The sequence below is a fragment of the Prionailurus viverrinus genome, chromosome B3 (assembly GCF_022837055.1).
Source record: "Prionailurus viverrinus isolate Anna chromosome B3, UM_Priviv_1.0, whole genome shotgun sequence".
In the NCBI taxonomy this organism is placed as follows: domain Eukaryota; kingdom Metazoa; phylum Chordata; class Mammalia; order Carnivora; family Felidae; genus Prionailurus; species Prionailurus viverrinus.
Genome location: NC_062566.1, coordinates 138,826,679 through 138,849,666, shown reverse-complemented (window position 1 = coordinate 138,849,666; position 22,988 = coordinate 138,826,679). Strand labels below are relative to the sequence as shown.

Genomic DNA, 22,988 nt, shown 5'->3' with positions numbered 1-22,988 from the left:
TCACTCTTCCTTAACAGAGTATATGTGGCCTCAAAGATCTGGGACCTTTGTCTATGTATCTCTTAACGGGCATCGCTGTTTTCAGTGGTGACTACTAACATCTCCTGCCTCGCCACAAACTTTAATAGGTAGACAAGGCTTCACCCTCTTCTCGGTCCTTACATAGTTGCTTTTCAATAGTCCCGCCATTATTCCGTTACTAACGACAAATCTATGCCCACAAAATAACTATATGAGAATACGACCTTTGTACATTCCAGACATTCCTTCACTGAAGGGATTCCAAAAGGAAAAACAGACTAATTAATTTTCACGTTCGCCCCAGAGTTCCAGGCTCATACATGAGCAGGCATCATCACTGCCTCATGCTTGGTCCTCATCATCGCGGTCGACGTGTTTTTATTGATTAATTCATCAAATTATATATCTTTTTTTATATATCTTTTATTATATATCTTGTTAACTAATAACAAGAAAATGAACGCTTAGAGACCACAAAAACTTGAAACAAGATCCTTAAATATCTCTAACTTTTGCCTTTAGAATTATTTCCTACTGACGATATCTTTCACTAATTAACCAAAATGTTTCCTTTATCGACTAATTAATATAATGCTTCACATAAGCCTAAAATTTACTATCTGACTACGGTTGTGAGCATTGACTTTATATCACACGTCTAATCATGCAATGAAAACCGTTTTTAAAAGACCACAAAACCAAGCAAAGAATTTTGACCATTCCATTGTTCTCTGTGCTCGTAACACATAGATGCAACCACAGAGCTCATGACTATGGTGGAATGGCTAAACCAGCCAAGTGGGACCATTCTAAGGAGTACAAGACAGAGCAGACGATAAAAAGATTGAGAATTTATGATCACTGGTCCCCCTGCGTTCCACATTTCATTCACTCAGTCATTAATAAGCATTAGGTTGGGATAATGTATATTTTATTTTTCTTAGGAAAATAAACCATATCAATCTTGCAGCTGATAGCATGAACACTGACTGCTACTCAAAGAATAACACCATTATACCGTATATTCCCGAGTAGGCATTTGTTTTCAAAATATATCGATAGCCTTTCTTATTTAACCACATATTTTTGTAATTAGATGATATTTCACCCATTTCTTATTTATTTATTTGTTTGTTTATTCATTTATTTATTTATTATGTCATTGGCCAAATTAAAAAATAGAATGTATGAACATAAAAGACCAAAAACATGGATTATAGATGAGATTTACTTACAAATGATTTATCCAAATATAGTAGTAGTATAAAAATGCGTGAACACAACTAAAAACAAGATCCTCATATATTTCTGACATCTGTGTATAAGATCCCATCAAACAATGGGAACAGACTACATTTCTATTGTGTTGGACGTCAGAGTTCCAGGTACATATTCATCGCAAACGACTCATAACATACGCCACCAGTGGCCATCATCGATCCAACATTGTCCCTTTTTTCCTTCATTCAGCTCTACATTGTTCATGGACCAACTCACAAATTCATTAACAATAATTTAAAATCCTATTAGTCAGAAAACTCAAGAGTGACAATACTCCTCATTTGTATATAGAATCATTCTCTCATCAATATATCTTTCATTAATTACCTTAAATTTCCTGCATGTAATCATTAACATAACGCTTCATATGAATTCAATATTATCACCAGGCTATGGTTCGCTACTCTTGACTCTACATGGCACACTGACCAGCCTTTAAAAAAAAAAAAAAACACATAGCTGAAACTGAGACAAGAACTTGACTCACATTGGTCTCTGTGCTTCTAACACACAGACGCAATCACGAGCTCGCCACCACGAAACAATGCTTAGTCAGCTCAGGTGTGTCCATTCTGAGAAGTACAAAGCACAGTTAATGGTTAAAAAAAAGAAACTTAAGACCTTGTCTCTCCATTGACCCTCGTGTCTCACGTCCCATTTACTCACTCATTTAGGTCTTTATAAATATTTCATGTCATGAATAGATTTTTGTCTTAATAAAAGGAACGGCCTCAAACTTGACACTGGCTCAGAAAGACTAGACCCTTACTTGTCTACGTAACTCTGAGCTAAGGAGATAACAGCGTTTTCCCACTTATTTCTTAATCAACATATGTATTTCCAATTTTATTAATACTTCTTGCCTCACCATATATACATAGTTCATAGTTGAATAATCCTTCTCTCTCTCTCTCTCTCTCTCTTTTACCTATTATGTATATTTCTTTAATGGCTCTATCATGAATCTACTAATAATGACAAACCCAAATCCACAAACTCAAAATAAGAACACGATCTTCGTATGTTCCTCACATCTACCTACAGGATCCAACAGAACAGAAGGAGTAGATGATTTCTTACGTTGGCCCTCAGATATCCAGATACATATTTCTCATCACCCATCACTCATCCACTGCCAGTCGCCATCACTGGCCCATCAGAGGCCCACTTTTGCTTCCTTCCTTTCTACATCGGCAGTGATTAAATCATGAATTCTTTGAAAATATTAAAATGGGTATAATTTGCAAAAACCGAAGCATAAGATGCTGGAACACCCTTAACTCCTAATATGGGATTGTTGCCAACATAGGTTATATTTCCCTCATTAATCAATCTCAATGCTACGTATTAAATTAATGAACACCATGTTTTATATCGTATTTATCAGTTAGCCATGGCGAGCCTTTTTATTATATTTATCACGTTTGAATAATACCACAAACACAAACAAATGACCCAAACCAAAACAAAATTTTTGACCATTACTCTCCTTGTTCCCAACACAAAAGCAACGTCACGTGATAATCTTGACCACAGTGGACAATGAATCAGCTCAAGCATCTATTCTGAAGACAACCAGAGAAGGTGATGAAAAGGCTTAGACTTTCTGTCCACTGACCCCAACACTCACTCACATAATCATTTAAGTATTTATTAACTTACGGAAATATTTACTTATTTTTACCTTAAAAATAAACTTCAAATCTGGAACTAATTCAGACAGTAACTGACTACTGCATTTTATTGTTTATATCAACCGGAGTCAAAGACATAATACACTTGGTCCTTTTATATGTATTCTAATGTATATTAATGCTTTTCCCTATATTAATGTTTATTTATTTTTGAAAGCGACAGCGTGAGCAGGGTAGGGACAGAGAGAGAGAGAAAGAGAGGGAGACACAGAATCGAAAGCAGGCTCCAGGCTCTGAGCTGTCAGCACAGAGCCTGATGCAGGGCTCGAACCCATGAACTGTGAGATCATGACCTGAGTTGAAGTTGGACGCTTAACCGACTGAGCCACCCAGGTGGCCTTCCTTTGCTACACATTTACCAAAGAACAATACTTCAACCTCTTCACCTTTATTCATTTATTCATTTGTTTATTCTACTATTAATAACTTTATTAATTATTAAACTTCGTGAACACAAAGACTGACAACAAAATCCTTATATATTCCTGGCATCTGTATATAGGATCCTTACACGCGTGAGGAACAGACTAGATTACTTTTCTATCAGATCTGAGTTCCAAACACAGCAGTCATCAGATATGACTCATATGCCACCAGCTGTCATCGTTGATCTAAGGCTGGCCCTCTTTCTTTCCATTCTCATAAACATTTATTCATTAAGCCATTAAGCACAAAATGCACACGAATTAAAAATATAAGAATATATTCCATCAACATTCCGAACATCTATCTCTACAGTATTACAGAGACTAACTCTCATTAACTGACCTCAGTGTTACATTTACGGATTAGGAAACAAAAGGCTTCTTATCAATCTGATACTAACTTCATTAATTAATAAATAAATTCCTGGGGCACCTGAGTGTCTCAGTCGGTCAAGCATTTGACTTCCACTCGGGTCATGATCTCACAGTTCATGGGTTCGAGCCCCGCCCGCGTCAGACTCTGTGCTGACAGCTCAGAGCCTAGAGCCTGCTTCAGATTCTGTGTCTCCCTCTCTCTCTGCCCCTACACCCCCCCTTGTGCTCTTTCTCTCTCAAAAATAAACAAACGTTAACATTAAGTAAGCAATTGTTATATTTGCCTTCTTTGATTATGTTTAATACTTATAAATAATATACTGAATAGTCTTAAGCAAACCAAGATAAAAGCTTTGAGTCTTACTCACATTGGTCTGTATGCTTCTACAACATAGACACAACCTAAGGGCTCGTGACCTTGGAAGAACATTACAATCAGCCTGAGTGTGTCCATTCTCGGGCGGGGGGGGGGGGGGTGGTACGGAGCAGAGCAGACGATAAAAAAAGAGACATTCTTCCACTGCTCTTTGCTCTACGTCTCTCACTTAGGCATTTAGGAAATCATTATTGGAGTGTATTTATTTCATTATCTTTTATAAAAATGAACTGCCTCAAACTTCCCACTGGCCCAGAATATAAAAACTGTCTATGGGCACCTGGGTGGCTCAGTTAGTTCAGCGTCTGACTTCAGCTTGATCATGATCCTGTGGTGTGTGGGTTCGAGGCCCGCATCCAGCTCTGTGCTGACAGCTCAGCACCTGGAGCCTGCTTCGGATTCTGTGTCCCCGTCTCTCTCTGCCCCTCCCCTGCTCATGCTCTGTCTCTCTCTCTCTCTCAAAAATAAATAAACATTAAAAAATTTTTTAAAAAACCAACTGTCTATAATTTGTGCTGTCTATATCATCCTATCCAAAGAGGTGACAGTCATATACAATTCATTTCTGTTAAACTTCAGTGCCTTCAAATTACATTAATGGTATTTCCTGTCTCCTCACATATTTTTAAAATTGGACAATGTTTCTACAATTCACTTTATTCTTTATATATTTCCTCATTGATATTTCATTGACCTAATTATAATAAAGAATGGAAATTCATGAAGAGAGAGACCACATCTCTTTTGTGTTGGACCTCAGAGTTCCAGACACGTATCATTTATCACCCATGACTCATACACTGGCAGTTATCATCACTGATCCAGAGAAGACTACTTTCTCTTCATTCATTTCTACATTGTCTATTGATTAATTCATTAATTCACTAATTACCATTTAAAACTATATGATTCACAAAACTCCAAGATGGAACTCTTATGCACGATAGGCACAGAATCATGCACACATCAATATCTCTCTCATCAAGTGTCTTGTTTTTCATAAACACTTTAATCAATGTATTGCTTCATTTTAATCCTATAGTTGTCACCAAGACACAGTTGGCTTTCTTTGATGATATTTCATACTTTGTATTAATACAATGATCACCCTTAAACAAAATACCAGAAACAAGATGATAACTCTGAGTATTACTCACATTGGTCTCCTGTCTCCCCAGTACAGAAATGCAACCCAAGGGCTCTTGATGAGGTGAGAATCCGTAAAGCAGGTCCAATGGTCTAAAGTAGAGCATATGATAAAACGAGTCCAGACATTCTCTCTCTCTTGCTTTTAATCTCTTATTTAACCAGTTATTGCTCAGTTATTAATTTGCTCTAAATATTTTTTCTCATAAGAAAATGAACAACTTTGATTTTACCACTGAGCCAGAAGCTGAACATTTGTCTATGACTTCTACTGTCCATGACATCCTTAGCCATACATGTAAGAAGAATCATGTACCACTTACTTCTAATTGAACTTCAGAGTCTGTTAATAGTATTTCTTGTATAATCACAGATTTTTATAATTGGACAATGCTTCATCACCTTCATCTTTATTTATGTTTATTTATTGACTATTTCATTGGTCCAATTATAAAAATTGAAAGGAAATGAATGAAGACCAAGACCAAAAACAAGATCCTTATATATTCCTGACATCTGTCCACACAGGATCTCTGCAAACAATGGGAATAAGCTAGGTTTTCTCTTCTGTTGGACCTCAGAGTTCCAGACACGTATTCATCGTGAACGACTCATACGCCACCAGTGGTCATCATCGATCCAATATTGTTCCTCTTTTCCTTCATTCAGTTCTAATTTTTTTATCGAGTAAACCATTAATTCACTAATAATTTTAAATTCTATAATTCACAAAAACTGAGAAAGAACGTATACCTCCCTGAGCTCTACTTTGATAATTCTCACATCAATATCTCTTTAACTGGTTATCCTCAGTCTTCTACGCATGGATTAATCATTATAACAGCTTGCATAGCCCACATTTATCACTGAGATACAGTGCCTCCTTTCATTGTATCTTAGAGTTTTCAATAATACAATGAATCACCTTAAAAGAAAAACAACACATATGCCGAGAAAATAATTTCAACTGTTACTCACATTAATCCCCATCCTCCCATTACATAGAGGCAACCATAGAGCTCCATAATCGTGCAAGACGTTAAATCAGCTCAAGTGTGTCCATTTTGAAAAGTACCGAGCAGAACAAGAGATAAAAAGAAAGGAGATACTATGTTCATTGGTGCTCGTATTCCATCTTGAATTTCGTCAATTACTAAGCAGTGGATTTTATTGTCTTATAAGCCAATGAACAATACTGATCTAGCTACTAATAAAGAATATGAACATGGACTGTGACTCATCAATAACTGTAGCGTCCTCCAATAACAACTCTTACACCATATATTCCCTTATAGACATCAGCATTTTAAATATAATCAATACTATTCCTTACCTAACCACATATTTTTATAACTGGACAAGATTTCACTGCTTTCATCTTTATTTATTTATGTGTTCGTTTATAGATTATTTCATTGATCCAATTATAAAAATTGAAACAAAATGCACGAACATAATAAGAACCCCAAACAAGACCCTTGTATGTTCTTAACATCTATCTATTCAATCACCTCCAACAGGACAATAAACCAGATTCCATTTCTGTTGGACCTCAGAGTTCCAGACACGTATTCATCGTAAACGACTCATACGCCACCAGTGGTCATCATCGATCCAGTAGTGTCCCTCTTTCCTTTCATTCAGTTCTATATTGTTGATCGGCTAATTCATTAATTCACTACTAATAACTTTAAAACGCTCATTCACAGAAGCCCAAGAAAATCATGATATCCTTAATCTGTAAATAGAATCATCCTCACATCAATATATATCTTTTTAAAATTAGGCTGTTAGTCATTCATGCATTAATCAATATAATGTTTTCATAAAATTCAGTATTTGTCACTGAGCTATAGTTGGCTTTCTGTGATTCTACTACATAGAACTTTCAAATAATGCACTGAATACACTGGAAAAAAATCACTGAAACTAAGACACGAAATCTGATATTACTCACATGGTTCTCTGTGCTTCTAACACAGAGATGCAACCACAGAGCTCACCGCCACGGAATATTGCTTAAATCAGCTCGAGGTGTGTCCATTTTGAGAACTGAAAGGCAGAGTTGGTGATAAAAAATAAAATAAAACAAAACATTTACTTACATTGGTGCTTGCTTTCCACATTTCATTTACTCGATCATTCAGATAATTATGAATATTTCATAACATTGGTTTTTTTTCTTTTAACAACAACAGCACCAAAAATCCTCAAACTTGAGATTGATCAAGAACAATAAAATGGACTCTAAATTGCTCATGTCTAAATGACCCTTGGCCAAAGAAGTGACACTCTTGATCCATTTAATTCTTAATGGGTGTCAGTGTTCACAATTTTTATTAATATTTCTTGCCTAAAAACAGGTCTTCAAAGTTGGACAAGGCCTCACGTTTTTGTATTTATCTGCTGTTTCTATATCTTCAATGGTTCTATTACTGATCTATTTCTAATAATACATCTAAATCTATGAACCCAGTAAAAACATTCTTTGTACTATCCAAAAATCTGTCCTTAGGATCAAATAAACAGAGAGAAAGACTACATATTGACCTGGACCTCATTCAGCGTCGCTTTCTCATCTGCCACCAGTCATTATCACAGGTACATAAAAGACCCACTTTTTCTTCATTCATTTCGACATTTATACCAGTTACACATTTAACTCATCAATTATAGTAAAATACATAATTAACAAAAACTGAAGAATCAGCAGGTTGAATTCCCTAACTTCTATCTGTAGAATAAATGCCAACATAGATTATATCTCTCTCATCAGTCAATCTCCATGTTACGTATTATCACTTAATCGGTATGTTTCCTATCTGTGTTTACCATTGGGCAACACCTTACTTTTTGATGGTATTTATGAATTTTTAATAACACTGTGAATACCCTAAGGGAAATGACCCAAACCAAGACAAAATCTCTTGCTACTCACCTTGACTTACCCTCCTAAGACCCAGGCCACACAACAATCTTTCTTCATCAGGGCAGAGGCTGAAATCAGCTAGAGCATCCATTCTGAAGAGTACTGAACAGAGAACATGATAAAAAATGAGACATTCTTCCACTGATCCTTGCTCTACAATCTTCATTTAGTCGGCCACTTATGAAATCATCCTTGGAGCATATTTATTTCGTTATCTTTCATAAAAGCAAACCACTTCGAACTTCCCACTGACCTACCATGTAAACGTTGTCTATTGTTTGTCCTGTCTGTACCATCCTAGCCAAAAAGGTGACAGTCACATACTGTTTGTTTCTCTTTGGACTTCAGCGTTTTCAAATTATACCAATAGTAATTCTTGCCTCCCCGCGTATTTTTAAAATAGGGCAAGGTTACTACAACTTATGTTATTTTCTATATATTTCCTCATTGATAGTTCATCGATCCCATAATAGTGAAAATTCATGAAGAGAAAGACCACATCCCTTGGACCTCAGAGTTCCAGACACATATCCTTCATCATCCACGACTCATACGCTGGCAGTTATCATCACTGATCCAGAAAAGACCACTTTCTCTTCATTCATTTCTATATTGCTTATTGATCAAGTCATTAATTATCATTTTAAAACTGTCTGATTCACCAAAACTCCAAACAGTCTTTTCCCTATTATTGCCCTAATAATGTATCTGGAACCATTCCCACATTATTATATCTCTCATATTTATTATCAGTTTTTCATAAATGCTTTAAATCAGTATAATACTTCATTTTCACCCCATATTTGTCACCAGAACACAGTTCATGGTCTTTGAGTATGTTTCATATTTTTTCATTGCTCCCGTGAATACCCTTAGACGCACCACCCAAACGAGACAGGAATTCTGATTCTACTCACACTGATCTTCCTACTCCTTCCAGAGCAATCCTAGAGCTCCTGATCAGGGAAGGATCCTTACATCAGGTGCAGCGTGCCTGTTTCTGAGAAGTTCGAGGCAGAGCAAATCATAAGAAAGGTTGAGACATTATTTCCATTGGTCTTGGCCTTTCTCTCACACGTAGTCAGACATTTGGGCAATCATTAATTTGGTGTATATATATTTTTTCCTTTAAGAAAACAAACCCACTGACCCAGACTATGAGCATTGTCTGTAACTCCTCCTGTCTGTATCACCCTTAGCTCTCCAGCTAACAGTCTTGTACCACTTGCTTCTAATCGAACTTCAGGGTTTTCAGAGTCTGATAATAGTATTTCTTGCCTAACCACATATTTTTATTTTTAATCACACATTTTTATAATTAGACAATGCTTCACTTCATTCATCATTTTTATTTAGATATTTCTAGAATATTTATAGAATCTATGTATCGAATTATAGCAATACATATAAACGCACAAACACCAAGACCAAAAACAAGATCTTAGTATATTCCTGACACCTGTCTATTGGATGCCTTCAAATAACGGGAATGTACTAGATTAATTTTCTCTTGGACCTCAGAGTTCCACGTATTCATCGTATACGACTCATACGCCACCAGTGGTCATCATCGATCCAATATTGTCCCTCTTCTCTTTGTGATACTCTTTGTATTTTGATTAAATCATTGGTTTGCTAATAACTTAAAATCCTATTATTCACAAAAACTGAAATGAGCCTTTGTGTCCTCAAACTGAACACAGACTTAGTCTCACTTTTCCTTCATCATCAATTTTCCATACATGCATTAATCAATATATTGTTTTATAAAATTCAGTATTTATCACAGAGCCACAATTGGCCTTCTGTGATTCTATATGGAATTTTCGAATAATACACTGAACGTGCTGAAAAAGAAATCACTGAAACAAAGACAAGAAATTTGCCCATTACTCACATCCATCTCTGTGCTTCTGACACACAGATGCTGTCACCAAGCTCACCAACCAGGGAGGAATGCCTGATTAGCTTGAATGTGTCCATTCTGAGAAGTACAAACCACAGTGATGACAGAAAAAAATGATGAAATTTTTATTCCCACTGATTCTTGCTTTCCACATTGAACTTACTCATTTAGGAATTTATAAATCTTTCATAATGTAGATTTTTTTCTCTTAACAAAAAGGAAACCTTCAAACTTGACACTGATCCAGAATAATAAAACTGACTCTTAATTATTCATATCTATATAATCCTTGGCAAAAGAAAAGACACCCTGGAAACATCTATTTCATAATGGGCATCAGTGTTTGCAAATTTTGTTAGTATTTCTTGCTTCACCATGTTAACGTTCCTAATGAGACAATAATTTGCCTTTTCTTCTTACTCTATTATTTAAATTTCCTTTAGTGGTTCTATCATTGGTCCATTCATAACAACACATCTAAACGTATTCGTCCAAAATAAGAACATGATCTTTACACTTCCTAACATCTACCCATACGACCAAGTAAATAGAGAAATAGAGAAAGTAAATAGAGAAAACAGAATATTTTTTGTATTGAACCTCAGGGTTCCGGACACCTACTATCCACCGTCCATGACCCGTGATCACCACTGGTTCCCTTAGAGGCCACTTTTAGTTTATTCATTTTTATATCTGTATCAATTAAGTCATACCTCCACTGGGAATAATAAAATACACCCACGATTAATAAAAACCAAAGAACATGATACTTGAACATCCCTAACTTCTCCCGATAGAATTATTGCCAAAATAGATACCTCTTTCATTAATAAGTAGCAATGTTACATGTTATCGTTTAATCAACGTAATGTCTCATATCATATTTATCATTGAGCCATGGTTAATTTTTCACTGTATTTATTATGTTTGAGTAACACCACGAAAGCCCTTAAACACATGACCCACACCAAGAAAAGAACTTTGACTATTACTCGCCTTGGGCTCTTTCCTAGAGAAGGGAAACATGGTGACCTTGATCACAAGAGAGGCTGAAATCACCTTGAGCTTCTATTCTGAAAAGTACCGAACAGAAGTGATCAAAAAAATTGAGACTTTCTCTCAATTGACCCATATATTTGTTTATTGCTTCTTTCGTGGTTCAATTATAATGAGAAGTGAAAATGAATGAAGAGAAAGACCACATTGTTCTTGTATTGGACCACACGTATTACTCGTCACCTGGGACTCACACACCGGCAGTTACCATCATTGATCCAGAAAAGACCACTTTCTCTTCATTTATTTCTATCCTGTTTATTAATTTATTAATTCGCTAATTATAATTTTTAACCTCTATTATTGACAAACGCCGAAAAGGCTTTGATATCCCTCATATGCTTCTAGAGCCATTTTCACATCATTACATCTCAGTCACGTATCAGTTTTTCATACATGCATTAATCTAGATCATATTTCCCATAAATCTCTTATTTATCAGTAAGGATCAAGATGGCCTTCTCTGATTATATTTCAACGATTTCATGACTAGAGTAAATACCCTTAGACAAACAACCCAAATCAACACAGAGAAATTTGTTTACGCTCACACTGGTCTCCAGTCTCTTAAAACAGGTGATGCAACCCTGCAGTTCGAGATCAAGGAAGAATCTTTAAATCAGGTTCCGCGTGTCTCTTCTAAGGAGTACAAAGCAAAGCAGGTGATAAAATGGTTGAGACATTCTCTCCATGGAGCTCTGCTTCAACAGTCACATAGTTATTTAGGCAATCATCAATTCAGTGTATATATTTAGTCTGCTAAGAAAACAAACAACTTGGATCTTACCACTAAGACAGAATACGAACACTGTCTATATAACTTACACTGTCTACATCATCCTTACCCTAAGAGGTAACAGTCAAATACCATTTATTTCTAATGAAACTTCAAGGTTTCTGTAAAATATTAATAGTATTCCTTGCCTCACCACATATTTTTATAATTGGACAATGCTTCACGCTATTCAAATTTATTTATGTATTTATTGATTCTCACATTTATCCAATTATAATAATAAAACAAAAATACATGAATACCAAGACCAAAAATAAACCCTTTATTTATTCCTGAAATCTGTCCATAGGATGCCTTCAAACAATAGGAATGGCCTAGACCAATTTTCTGTTGGACCTCAGAGTTCCAGACACGTATTCATCGCGAACGACTCATACGCCACCAGTGGTCATCATTGATCCAATATCGTCCCTTTTTTCCCCACATAGATTTGTATTTGTTTATTGATCAAATAATTCACTAATGCACTAATTAGTGAATTCATGAATTCACTAATAATTTTTAAGCAGTACAATTTTAAAAAAGAGACTTGAAGTCTCAAATCTAAATATAGAATTAATCTCACCTCAATGTAGCTCTCTCATTAATATCTTCAGCTTTTACTATGTGCATTAATCAATGTGTTTCATACATCCCATATTTAACACTGAGATACAGCTGCCTTCCTTAATTATATTTTACACTTTTTAATAATACAGTGAATAACCTTAAACCCACTTAAACTGAGAAAAAAACTTCAACTATTACTTACATTAATCTCCATCCTCCCTATTACAGAGGCGAACGTGTGCCCATGGAGCATCACCCCTAGGGAGTTCATTCTGAGGAGTGCAGAACAGAGCAGATGATAAGGAAAATTGGAACATAATCTGGATTGATCCTTGCTTTCTATATTTCATTTACCCAGTATTTAAGTATTATTTTTCTTTCTATATATTTTCATCTTATAAAAACTCAATCAGTAAAGCAACTCTCACTTAGGCATGTCTATATAACCGTGCTCAAAGAGATGACCTTTTTATCTATTTATTTAATGGGCATCAGTGTTTTCAACTTTTAATAATAATATCATCTGCCTTGCCACATGTGTTTGTCTTTGGACAATTCCTCACCCTACTCTTCCTTATATGTTTATTTATATCTGCTTGATGGTTTCTATCATTGATCCATTAATAATAACAAATCTGTAGCTATGAAAAATTACAGGAATATGATTTTATTCCTGACATCTCTCTGTGGAGAACAATTTCAACAGAAGGAACAGACCAAATTATTATGTTCTGTGTTGGACCTCAGAGTTTCAGACATATAGTTTCATTGTCCATGACTCCTACGCCACTGGCCATCATTGGTCCACGACTGAGTCGCTTCTTACTTCATTTCTACTTTTTACAAATTAAATAATTAATTCATTGGTAATTATAAAAATAATACATGGTTCACAAAAAGCCAAAAATAAGATCCTTGAATATCCCTAACATCAGTTTACAGAATCATTATCCAAGTGGACTGTTATTCTTGTCTCAATCAACCTCCATCCTGTACATTTTTTATTGATTAACACGATGTTTCCTAGCACATTTATCATGAGGCCATGGATAATTTTTTATTAATTTAGTACTCTTCCACGATACCCTGATTACCCTTAAACAAATGTCCCATTCCAAGATAGCCACTTTGACCATGTTGGCCTTCACCTCTTTCCATACTCAAAGGAAGCATGACAACCTTGATCACAGCAGAAGCTGAAATCAGTTCAAGCATCTGTTCTGAAGGGTGACAAGCAGACATGATGACAAAAATATCGAGATATTCTCTCCATTGATTCATATATCCCCAACTCCTTGCCCGTACCATTTCGGCATTGATGACATTGTTGTGATTTTTCCCTTAATAAATCAACTGTTGAACCCATAACTGACTCAGTAACTATTACTTTCCATTATCCACATCCTTCTTACTCAGACATAGACACATGAATCTTTTACTTTCCATTCTTACATTAACATTTTACCTATTATATATTTTGGCAACGGGCAATGCTTCGCCCTCTTCATATTTATTCATTTATATGTTATTAATCCTATTTGTTTTTTATAATGGTACATTTAAACGTTCATGTACACAAAGTCCAAGAACATGAACTCACTTATGCCTGACCTCTCTCTAAAGGATCACTGCAAATGGGGCGGGGAAGGGGGGGAAGGACTGGATTTCTTCTGTGCTGGACCTCAGAGTTCCAGACCTGTAGGGTTCATCATCAAAGACTCATATGTCAACACCTGCTGTCATTTATCCAGGTATGTCCCTGATTATCTTCAATCATGTCTACATAGTTTATTGATTATTTCATCAGTTCACTAATAATCATCAAACAATACCTAGGGAGGGGTCGCAAAAACTCGATATAGGTCCCTTGAATATCTCAAATATTGTCTACAGAATTCTCACTGACAATGTATACCATTCATTAATTGACCTCAATGTTTTCTACATAGATTAATTAACATAATGCTTCATAGTAACCTCATTCTAATTATTTGCCAATGCCGGCAATCATAAATTATATTTCATAACTTTTTAATAAGGCAGTGAAAGCCTTTTTGAAAAACCACAAAACCAAGAAAAGGATTTTGACTATTACTCACATTGTGATCCATGCTCTTAACACATAGAAGCAAACATAGGGCTCATGACCATGGTGGAAAGTCTAATTCAGCCGAGTGCGACCATTCTAAGGGGTACAAGACAGAGCAGATGATAAAAAGATTGAGACCTTGTGTTCATTCATCCCTGTGTTCCAACTTTCAGTCAGTCATTTAGGTAGGTAGTGGTTTGGGACAACATATATTTCATTTTCTATCAAGTAAACAAACCATATCGATCTTGCCCATGCCAAAGAAAATAAACACTATCACTCAACGCTTGCCATCAACTTTAGCCAAAGAGGTAACACCCTCATAGCATCTCTTTCCTGATGGATACCAGTTTTTGCAATATAATGAATTATTACTATATTATAGTAATTTTTGCCTCGCCACATATTTTCATAACTGGACAAGGCTTCATATTCTTCATTTAAATCTGTTTACACCTTTGTGTATTAATCATTTCATTGATCCAATGATGAAAATTCATGGACATAATGACCAAAACCACGATCTTTATATATTCCTGATCTTTGCCTCTAGACAGCATCAAATGGGGACAATGAACTAGATTTCATCTGCTTTGGACCTCAGAGTTCCAGACACGTATTCATCGTATACGACTCATACGCCACCAGTGGTCATCATCGATCCAATATTGTCCCTGTTTGTCACCATTTGTTTCTACATTATTTATTGATAAATTCATAATTCAGTAATCACAATTTTAAAAATACTTATTCGCAGAAACCCACAAAGAGCCTAGAAATCCCTAGGATCTATTTAGAATCATTCTCATGTCAATATCACTTTCATTAATTATCCTCAATTTTTATTATATTCAGTAATCAATATAATGCTTCATACTAATCCCATTTCTCTCAGTGGGCTATTTGGATTTCATCAGTTATACTCTGCAGTTTTCAATAATGCACTGAACACCCTGAAACAAAGACTGAAACTTTGACTATTACTCACATGGTCTCCATGTTCCTAACACATGAATGCAACCCGAGATCACGTGATCGTGGAAGAATCCTTAAATCTCGACGGGTCCCATTCTAAGGAGTGCAAAGTAGAGCAGAAAACAAAAAATTTCAGGTCCTATCTCCATTGATTCTTCTCTAACGCATTTCATTTATTCATTTGGACGCTCATTAATTTTTCATAATGAGGTCTTTGTTTTAGCTAAAGAAAAGCTTCAACTTGACACTGACCAAGAACAATACAAATGCCTCTTATTTGTCAGTGCTTATATAATTCTTAAGTAAAAAAGGCAAAAATGCTTATTCTTTTTATTGCTTAACGAGCAGGAATGTTTTCAGTTTTATTAGCAAGACTTCCGTGTCACCACATATATTCCTAGCTGGACAGTGTTTCACCTTATTTATCTATATTTTACATTTTTACTGGTTTGGTTGTTGGTTTGTTTATAATAATCAATTTAAACATATGAATCTAAAATAAGAAGATGCGCTTGGTGGAACGACTGGGTGGCTCAGTCGGTTAAGCGTCCGACTTTGGCTCAGGTCATGATCTCGCGGTTCACGGGGTCGAGCCCCATGTTGGGCTCTGTGCTGACAGCAGGCTCCAGCCTGCTTGGGATTCTCCCTCTCTCTCTGCCCCCATCCCCTGCACTCCCTCTCTCTCAAAATAAATAAAATAATCTTTAAAAAAAAGAATATGAGCTTTGCATATTTCTACATTGACCCATGGGATCGTTTACAACAGAAGATAGGCTACATCTTATTTTATGTGGACTCAGAGTTACAGACAGGTAACACTCACGTGTACAATTCCTACCTCACCAGTCATCACTACTGGTCTATGTTTGGACCTTTTTCTCTTCATTTGTCTCTACACTTGTAATGATTAAATTGCTAATACCTTGATAATAAAAATAAATACGCAATTCATAAAATCACAGAAAAAGACCTTTGAATAAACCTAACTAACTTCTATCTGTAGAATCATATAACACATAGATTATATCTTTCACTAATCAACCTCAGAGTTGCACAGTATCAATGAACGAACATTAATATTTCATATCACATTTGTCATTGGGCCATAGTTAATTTTTTGATGATATTTATTACTTTTTGATAATACTGTGAATGCTCTTAAATCACCCACACCAAGGTAAGCTCTTTGACAATTATTCACCTTGGTGTCTTTTCTAACACAAAGGTAACATGACAGTCTTAATCACCATGGATACTAAAATCAGCTCAATGAATTAACTCTGAAGATATGATTAAATATGAGACAAGCAGACAATGTGATAAAAGAGTGAGTTATTGTCTCCATAGTTTCCACCATTCATTTACATAGTCATTTGAGCATGTATTAGTTTTTGGTAATATTTATTTCTTTTTCTCCTTAATAAAATAAACTTCAAACTAATACCTGACTGAGAGACATACTGATTATTACCTATCACTGTCGAAATCACCCTTAGTCAAATACATAATATACACAGTCCTTTTTTTATCCATTCCTTATACTAATATGTATTTTCCTTAGTATATATTTTATTTTGCTTATGAAAAAAAGGTTCATTGCTCCCATCTTTAGTCATTTATGTATGTTTATTTATTCTTCCATTGACACTTTCATAATAATATTTTAAAGCTTCATGAACTCAAGACCAAGAACAAAATCCTTGTACATTCCTGACATCCATCTATAGGTTCCCTTCATAAAGGAGACTGGACCAGATTCCATGTGTGTTGGACCTCAGAGTTCCAGACACATCTCCATAATATATGACTCATATATATCACCCATTGTCACTGGTGGGTCCAGGACTGGCTTTCTTTCTCCATGACCACCTACATTCGTTCATAGTTTAATTCATTAATAAAGAAATGTAAATAAATCACACGAAGAAACAAGAATAATATTCTTTAGTACCTCTAACATCCATCTACGCAATCATTTCCACTGAGACCTAATTCCTCTCATGAACTCAGTTTAGTGTTTCATATATGCGCTAATCAACAGTGTTTCATATTAATCTGATATTTAACACTGCTATGTCTCACCTTCTTTGATTTTATTAAATAATTTTTTTCAAGTATTTATTTAAATTCCACTTAGTTAACATTCAGTGTAACTGAATGTAACATTCAGTTTCAGGTATACAATATAGTGATTCAACACTTCCATACAAGACCCGGTGCTCACCACAGGTGCCCTCCTTAATCCCCATCCACTATTTCACCCAACCCCCGCCCACCTCTCCTCTGCTAACCATCAGTCTGTCCTCTACACTTAAGAGTCTGTTTCTTGGTATGCCTCTCTCTCTCTCACCCCCTCTTCATGTTTGTTTTGTTTCTTAAATTCCACATATGATTGAGATCATATGGTAACTGTTTTTCTCGGACTGACATTTCGCTGAGCATAACAGTCTCTTGCCCCATCAATGTCAATCCAAATGGTAAGATTTCATTCATTTTGTATGATTATATTTAATGCTTTTTAATAATACAGTGAAAATCTCTTTTAAAACAATAGTCTAGCCAAGAAGAACACAGAACGTTACTCACACTGGTCTCCATGCTCCCCAAAACATAGTGCAACCGGCCATGGATGATCTTCTATCAGCTGGAACACATCCATTCTGTGGAATACAAAAGAGCAGAGGAACAACAACAACAAAAAGATGAAGACATCCTCTCCCTTGGTCCTTAATTCCACCTTTGTTTATTCAGCCATGGGGTCAATTAGTAAGTTGTGATCATATCTATCTTACGTTCTCTTAAGTGACCAAATAACATCAATATTGCTGCTGACAAAGAGTATGAACATGGACCGCTGCTCATACTCAGAGAAAGGGGAAACATCCTGTACCATTTATTTTCATTTACCATCAATGTTTGCAAAATATATTCATCGTACTTCATATCTCACCGCATATTTTTATAATCAGACCATGCTTTACTCCCATCACCTTTATTTATTTGTAATATGTTTATTGCTATTTTCACTGATCTGATTATATTTGTAGAATAAGACAGAATAAAAGCCAAGACCAAAAACAAGACCCTCGTATATTCTGACATCCGTATAGGCCCATTTCAACAACGTGGAACGGATCTGTTTTTGTTGGACCTCAGAGTTCCAGACACATAGCATTCATCACACATGACTCCTATGCCATCATCAGTCATCATCATTGGTCCAGGACTGACTTCTTTTTTCTATCTGTTGATTGGTATGTTTATTGATTAACTACCTAATATAGAAATAAACACAAGTCACCAGAATAAAAGTCACAAAATCCCTGAATAGCCTTAACATCTATCGATAAGATCACTTCCACTGAGAACGAACTCTTTCATTAACTGAACTCAGTGTTTTCCATATCGGTTCACATCATATTGGTTCACATTAGTGATAATGCGATATGGGTATGTTTGGGCTTCTTGATTACCTTAAACACTTTTTAATAATACAGCAATTTTAAAAAGCCAAAACATTCAATCTAAGAGAAGCACATTGACTACGACTCACATTGTCGTCCAGGCTCCTAAGACGCAGATGCAAAGCACACAGCTACTAAACCTGAAGACGCGTGAATGACCTTGAGTGCGTCCATTCTGAGGAGTACAGAGCAGAGAGGATGATAACACATTACGGCCTCCTCACCATTGATCCTTGCTTCTGCATTTCACTTCTCAGTGACCTAGGCAATCCCTCATGAAGAGTCTCCTGTACATATTTCATTTTCTCTTAAGAAAATAAACAACTTAGGGCCGCCTGGGTGGCTCAGTCGGTTGAGCAACCAACTGCAGCTCAGGTCATGATCTCACGGTTCGTGAGTTCAAGCCCCGCATCAGGCTCCGTGATGACATCTCAGAGCCTGGAGCCTGCTTCGGATTCTGGTTCTCCCTCTCTCTTGCCCCTCCCCCGCTCATGTTCTGTCTCTCTCTGTCTCTGAAATAAACATTAAAAAAAAAGAAAGAAAATAAACAACTTAGACCTTGCCCCTGACCCAGAAAATGAACACTATTATTTATTTTGTCTAGATGATCCTTAGCCAAAGACTTAACAGTCATGTAACCATTTATTCCTTGTCGGACTTCACTCTTTTCAAATGTATTAATACTATTTCTTGCCTCACCACATATTTTTATAATTAGAGCATGCTTTGCCATATGGATCTTTGTCTATTTGTTGCTTATTTTCATTCCTCCAATTATAATAACGGAATGAAAATGCATGAACAAACACAGAGGCCAAAACCAAGATCTTCGCATAGTCCTGACTTCTGCCTGCAGCATCCTGTCAAACAAAGAGAATGCCCGGTTGGACCTCAGAGTTTCAGACACACATTATTCACCATCATCCATGACTCATACGCCACCAGCCGTCATCATCGGTCCAGGATTGGCGGGCTTTCTCTCTGTTCACTTCTAAACTGTTTCTTAAGTCATTCATTCACATACGGTGGATATTCTTAAGCAAACCACCCAAAGCCACACAAGAACTTTGACTATTACTCACATGGGTCTCCACGCTCCTAATGCATACATGCAACCACAGAGCTCGTGGCCATGGACGATGCTCACATCACCCCAAGTGCATCCATTCTGAGGAGTACAGAGCAGAGAAGTTGATAAAGAAACATAAGCCCTTATCTACACTTACCTTTCCTTTCCACATTTCATTTACTCAATTTTTATGAGTATGTTAATTTTTCATTTATATATATAGATAGATATATATATATATACATACATATATATGTTTTTTTTCTACTAACAAAGGGAACAACTTTGAACTTGTAACTGATCCAGAATTTAAAAATTGATTTTTAATTACCTGTGTCTGTGTAATTCATAGCCAAAGAAGTAATACCCTTGATCCATTTCTTCCTTTTTTTTTTTTTCAATTTTTTATCTTGAAGAGAGAGAGCATGCTCACAAGCAAGGGAGAGGAGCAGGAGAGAGAGAGAGAGAAAGAGAATCCAAGGAGGCTCCAGGCTCTGAGCTGTCAGCACAGAGCCTGACACGGGGCTCGAACTCACGAACTGCAAGATCATGACCTGAGCTGAAGTCGGACACTTAACCGACTGAGCCACCCAGGTGCCCCACAGTCCATTTATTTCTTAATGGGGATCAAAGTTTTTAATTTTTATTAATAATATGTCCTGCCTCACCACATACGTTCATAATTGGACAGTCCTTCATTCTCTCTCTATTTATATTTCTTAAATGGTTCTAACATTGATCCACTGATGATAATAAATTTAAATCTTTAAATCCAAAATAAGAACATGACCTTTATATATTTCTTACATCTGTCCATAAGATCATTTCCAAAAGAGGGATTGAACTAATTATGTTTTGTGTTGGATCTCAGAGTTTTAGATACTTATTTTTACCATCCATGAACTTGTATACCACCAGCCATCATCCCTGGTCCATGTTTGGGTTTCTTTTCTTTTTTTTTTTCCTCTTAATTTGTGTCTATATTTGTTATCCATTGCATCATTAGTTGTCTGACAATAATAAAAAATTAGATGACTTACAAAACAACCTCAAGGACAAGATGCTTGAATGTCCCTAGCATCTGCCTATACACCCATTTCCCACATGGACTACGTTTCTTCTGTTAATCAATCTCAATGTTGCACATCATCAATCAACATGTTTTATATCCTATTCATTATTGGACAATAGTCAACTTTTTTACTAATGTAATAATTTTTCATAATACTGTACAAGCCCTTAAACAAATGACCTGAATGAAAACGAGATCTTGGCTGGTACTCACTTTAGTCTCTTCTCTGACACAGAGCCTATGTGATAATCTTGATCGCACATAAACAGAAATCAGCTCCAGCCTCCCTTCTGAAGAGTACAAAGCAAAGAAGGTGCTAGCAAGATTGAGACATCCTCTCTGTTGATCAGACTTTCCACCATTCATATACAAAGTCATTTAGGTATTTATTAACTTATAATAACATTTATTTACTTTTCTCTTAATATTAATCAAACATAAAACTTATACACGACTCAGTAACCTCTACTCATCACTGCAGATAATAAAATGCCGACACAATATTCCCATTAATACATACTTTTCTGATTCGTTTTCTTAGTCACTTGGGTATTTATTATTTTATAGTGTTACTTCCTTCTTTTTCTCTTGGTAAATGAACCACTTGAACTCACCACTAACTCAAAGCAAGAACACATACTATTACATATCATCATCTGTATTCTCCCTACCCAAAATGTAACCCCCTTGATCTCTTTATTAATGAAGTCCAGTCGTTCCAAGCTATATTCATAGTAATTCTTGCCTCACCACATATTTTCATAGTTAGATATGCCTCACTCTTTTCATCTTTATGCACTGACATATTTGTTCCTCTCATTTATTGATTAAAATAAAAGCAAAATGGCGGCACCTGGGTGGCTCAGTTGGTCGAGTGCCTGACTTAGGCTCAGGTCATGATCTCACCACTCGTGAGTTCAAGCCCCGCGTCAGGCTCTGTGCTGACAGCTCAGAGCCTGGAGCCTGCTTGGGATTCTGTGACTCTGTCCCTCTCCACCTCTCCCCTGCTCTCTCTCTCTCTCTCTCTCAAAAATAAATATTTTTAAAAATTTAATTAAAAAAAGAAATAAAAGCAAAATCCACAAAGCACCAAAGACTAAGAACATGATCCTTGACTATTACTGTAATCTATATATAGGCTCACTCCCACAGGTATAAACGCTTCAATCCCTTTTTGCACGGGACCTCGGTACATCATAGATGTGTTGATCATAAGGTATAGATCAGAATGCATTCCATTCGCATCATTGGTCCATGGTTTGCCTTTTTCATGTAATTTGCATATTTATATATCTAGACCACTCCCATCAGTACTAAGACACTGACTATTACTTCCATCTCCTATGTACTTCGTCCTCATAACAAAAATAGTTTACGACTTTATCAGTTAAGGAGTGTTTAGGGAGACACTGAAATAGAAATTTAAAGAGTTATAAAAAGGAGTGACATGGATTTGATCTATTTTTAAAATCATCCCAAGTAGGGGAGGTGGGTGGGGGATGGGAGAAAGAGGCGATGGGGATTAAGGAGGGCACGCGTGTGATGAGCCCAGGATGACCTATGGAGGTGCTGAATCACTATGCTGTACCCCTGAAGCTAATACTACACTGTACATTAACTAGCTGGAATTTAAATAAAAACTTAAAAAATAAAATAAAATCATCCCAAGTAATACTAAATCAAAGTAATCATAAACTTTAGGGGCACCCGGGTGGCTTAGTTGGTTAACCATCTGATTCTCGATTTCAGATCAGGTTATGATCTC

At 36.0% G+C, this 22,988-nt stretch overlaps 2 long non-coding RNA genes, 13 other non-coding genes and 3 pseudogenes across 15 annotated transcripts in view; all 18 read right to left on the bottom strand.

Annotated features, from left to right (window-relative positions):
* LOC125167194 (uncharacterized) overlaps positions 1-1,801 on the bottom strand; it is a 7,078-nt gene extending 5,277 nt beyond the window's left edge. Inside the window, exon 1 of the long non-coding RNA XR_007152691.1 lies at positions 1,790-1,801. This is a non-coding gene — a long non-coding RNA (uncharacterized LOC125167194). The remainder of the gene's footprint in view (positions 1-1,789) is intronic.
* LOC125169306 (small nucleolar RNA SNORD113/SNORD114 family) lies at positions 1,388-1,464 on the bottom strand. The gene has a single exon (XR_007153618.1). It is a non-coding gene; the product is annotated as a small nucleolar RNA SNORD113/SNORD114 family (small nucleolar RNA).
* A 582-nt stretch (positions 1,802-2,383) lies between the features above and the next one.
* LOC125169316 (small nucleolar RNA SNORD113/SNORD114 family) lies at positions 2,384-2,458 on the bottom strand. Its single transcript, XR_007153628.1, has one exon. It is a non-coding gene; the product is annotated as a small nucleolar RNA SNORD113/SNORD114 family (small nucleolar RNA).
* A 1,081-nt stretch (positions 2,459-3,539) lies between these two features.
* On the bottom strand, positions 3,540-3,610 carry LOC125169304 (uncharacterized; annotated as a pseudogene).
* Positions 3,611-4,921: 1,311 nt separating this feature from the next.
* On the bottom strand, positions 4,922-4,996 carry LOC125169298 (small nucleolar RNA SNORD113/SNORD114 family). The gene has a single exon (XR_007153612.1). It is a non-coding gene; the product is annotated as a small nucleolar RNA SNORD113/SNORD114 family (small nucleolar RNA).
* Positions 4,997-5,888: 892 nt separating this feature from the next.
* On the bottom strand, positions 5,889-5,960 carry LOC125169275 (small nucleolar RNA SNORD113/SNORD114 family). Its single transcript, XR_007153590.1, has one exon. It is a non-coding gene; the product is annotated as a small nucleolar RNA SNORD113/SNORD114 family (small nucleolar RNA).
* A 903-nt stretch (positions 5,961-6,863) lies between these two features.
* LOC125169277 (small nucleolar RNA SNORD113/SNORD114 family) lies at positions 6,864-6,935 on the bottom strand. Its single transcript, XR_007153592.1, has one exon. It is a non-coding gene; the product is annotated as a small nucleolar RNA SNORD113/SNORD114 family (small nucleolar RNA).
* Positions 6,936-8,751: 1,816 nt separating this feature from the next.
* LOC125169293 (small nucleolar RNA SNORD113/SNORD114 family) lies at positions 8,752-8,826 on the bottom strand. Its single transcript, XR_007153607.1, has one exon. It is a non-coding gene; the product is annotated as a small nucleolar RNA SNORD113/SNORD114 family (small nucleolar RNA).
* A 931-nt stretch (positions 8,827-9,757) lies between these two features.
* On the bottom strand, positions 9,758-9,825 carry LOC125169292 (uncharacterized; annotated as a pseudogene).
* A 2,510-nt stretch (positions 9,826-12,335) lies between these two features.
* Positions 12,336-12,407, bottom strand: LOC125169280 (small nucleolar RNA SNORD113/SNORD114 family). The gene has a single exon (XR_007153595.1). It is a non-coding gene; the product is annotated as a small nucleolar RNA SNORD113/SNORD114 family (small nucleolar RNA).
* An 883-nt stretch (positions 12,408-13,290) lies between these two features.
* LOC125169302 (uncharacterized) lies at positions 13,291-13,361 on the bottom strand (annotated as a pseudogene).
* Positions 13,362-14,229: 868 nt separating this feature from the next.
* LOC125169310 (small nucleolar RNA SNORD113/SNORD114 family) lies at positions 14,230-14,304 on the bottom strand. Its single transcript, XR_007153622.1, has one exon. It is a non-coding gene; the product is annotated as a small nucleolar RNA SNORD113/SNORD114 family (small nucleolar RNA).
* Positions 14,305-14,653: 349 nt separating this feature from the next.
* Positions 14,654-18,270, bottom strand: LOC125167320 (uncharacterized). Its single transcript, XR_007152758.1, has 3 exons — positions 18,205-18,270; positions 15,632-15,714; positions 14,654-14,739 (listed from the first exon to the last, which is right to left on the bottom strand). It is a non-coding gene; the product is annotated as an uncharacterized LOC125167320 (long non-coding RNA).
* On the bottom strand, positions 15,237-15,308 carry LOC125169273 (small nucleolar RNA SNORD113/SNORD114 family). The gene has a single exon (XR_007153588.1). It is a non-coding gene; the product is annotated as a small nucleolar RNA SNORD113/SNORD114 family (small nucleolar RNA).
* LOC125169318 (small nucleolar RNA SNORD113/SNORD114 family) lies at positions 17,386-17,460 on the bottom strand. The gene has a single exon (XR_007153630.1). It is a non-coding gene; the product is annotated as a small nucleolar RNA SNORD113/SNORD114 family (small nucleolar RNA).
* A 493-nt stretch (positions 18,271-18,763) lies between the features above and the next one.
* Positions 18,764-18,841, bottom strand: LOC125169294 (small nucleolar RNA SNORD113/SNORD114 family). The gene has a single exon (XR_007153608.1). It is a non-coding gene; the product is annotated as a small nucleolar RNA SNORD113/SNORD114 family (small nucleolar RNA).
* A 1,125-nt stretch (positions 18,842-19,966) lies between these two features.
* Positions 19,967-20,044, bottom strand: LOC125169290 (small nucleolar RNA SNORD113/SNORD114 family). Its single transcript, XR_007153605.1, has one exon. It is a non-coding gene; the product is annotated as a small nucleolar RNA SNORD113/SNORD114 family (small nucleolar RNA).
* A 967-nt stretch (positions 20,045-21,011) lies between these two features.
* LOC125169322 (small nucleolar RNA SNORD113/SNORD114 family) lies at positions 21,012-21,086 on the bottom strand. The gene has a single exon (XR_007153633.1). It is a non-coding gene; the product is annotated as a small nucleolar RNA SNORD113/SNORD114 family (small nucleolar RNA).
* Positions 21,087-22,988: the final 1,902 nt, after the last annotated feature.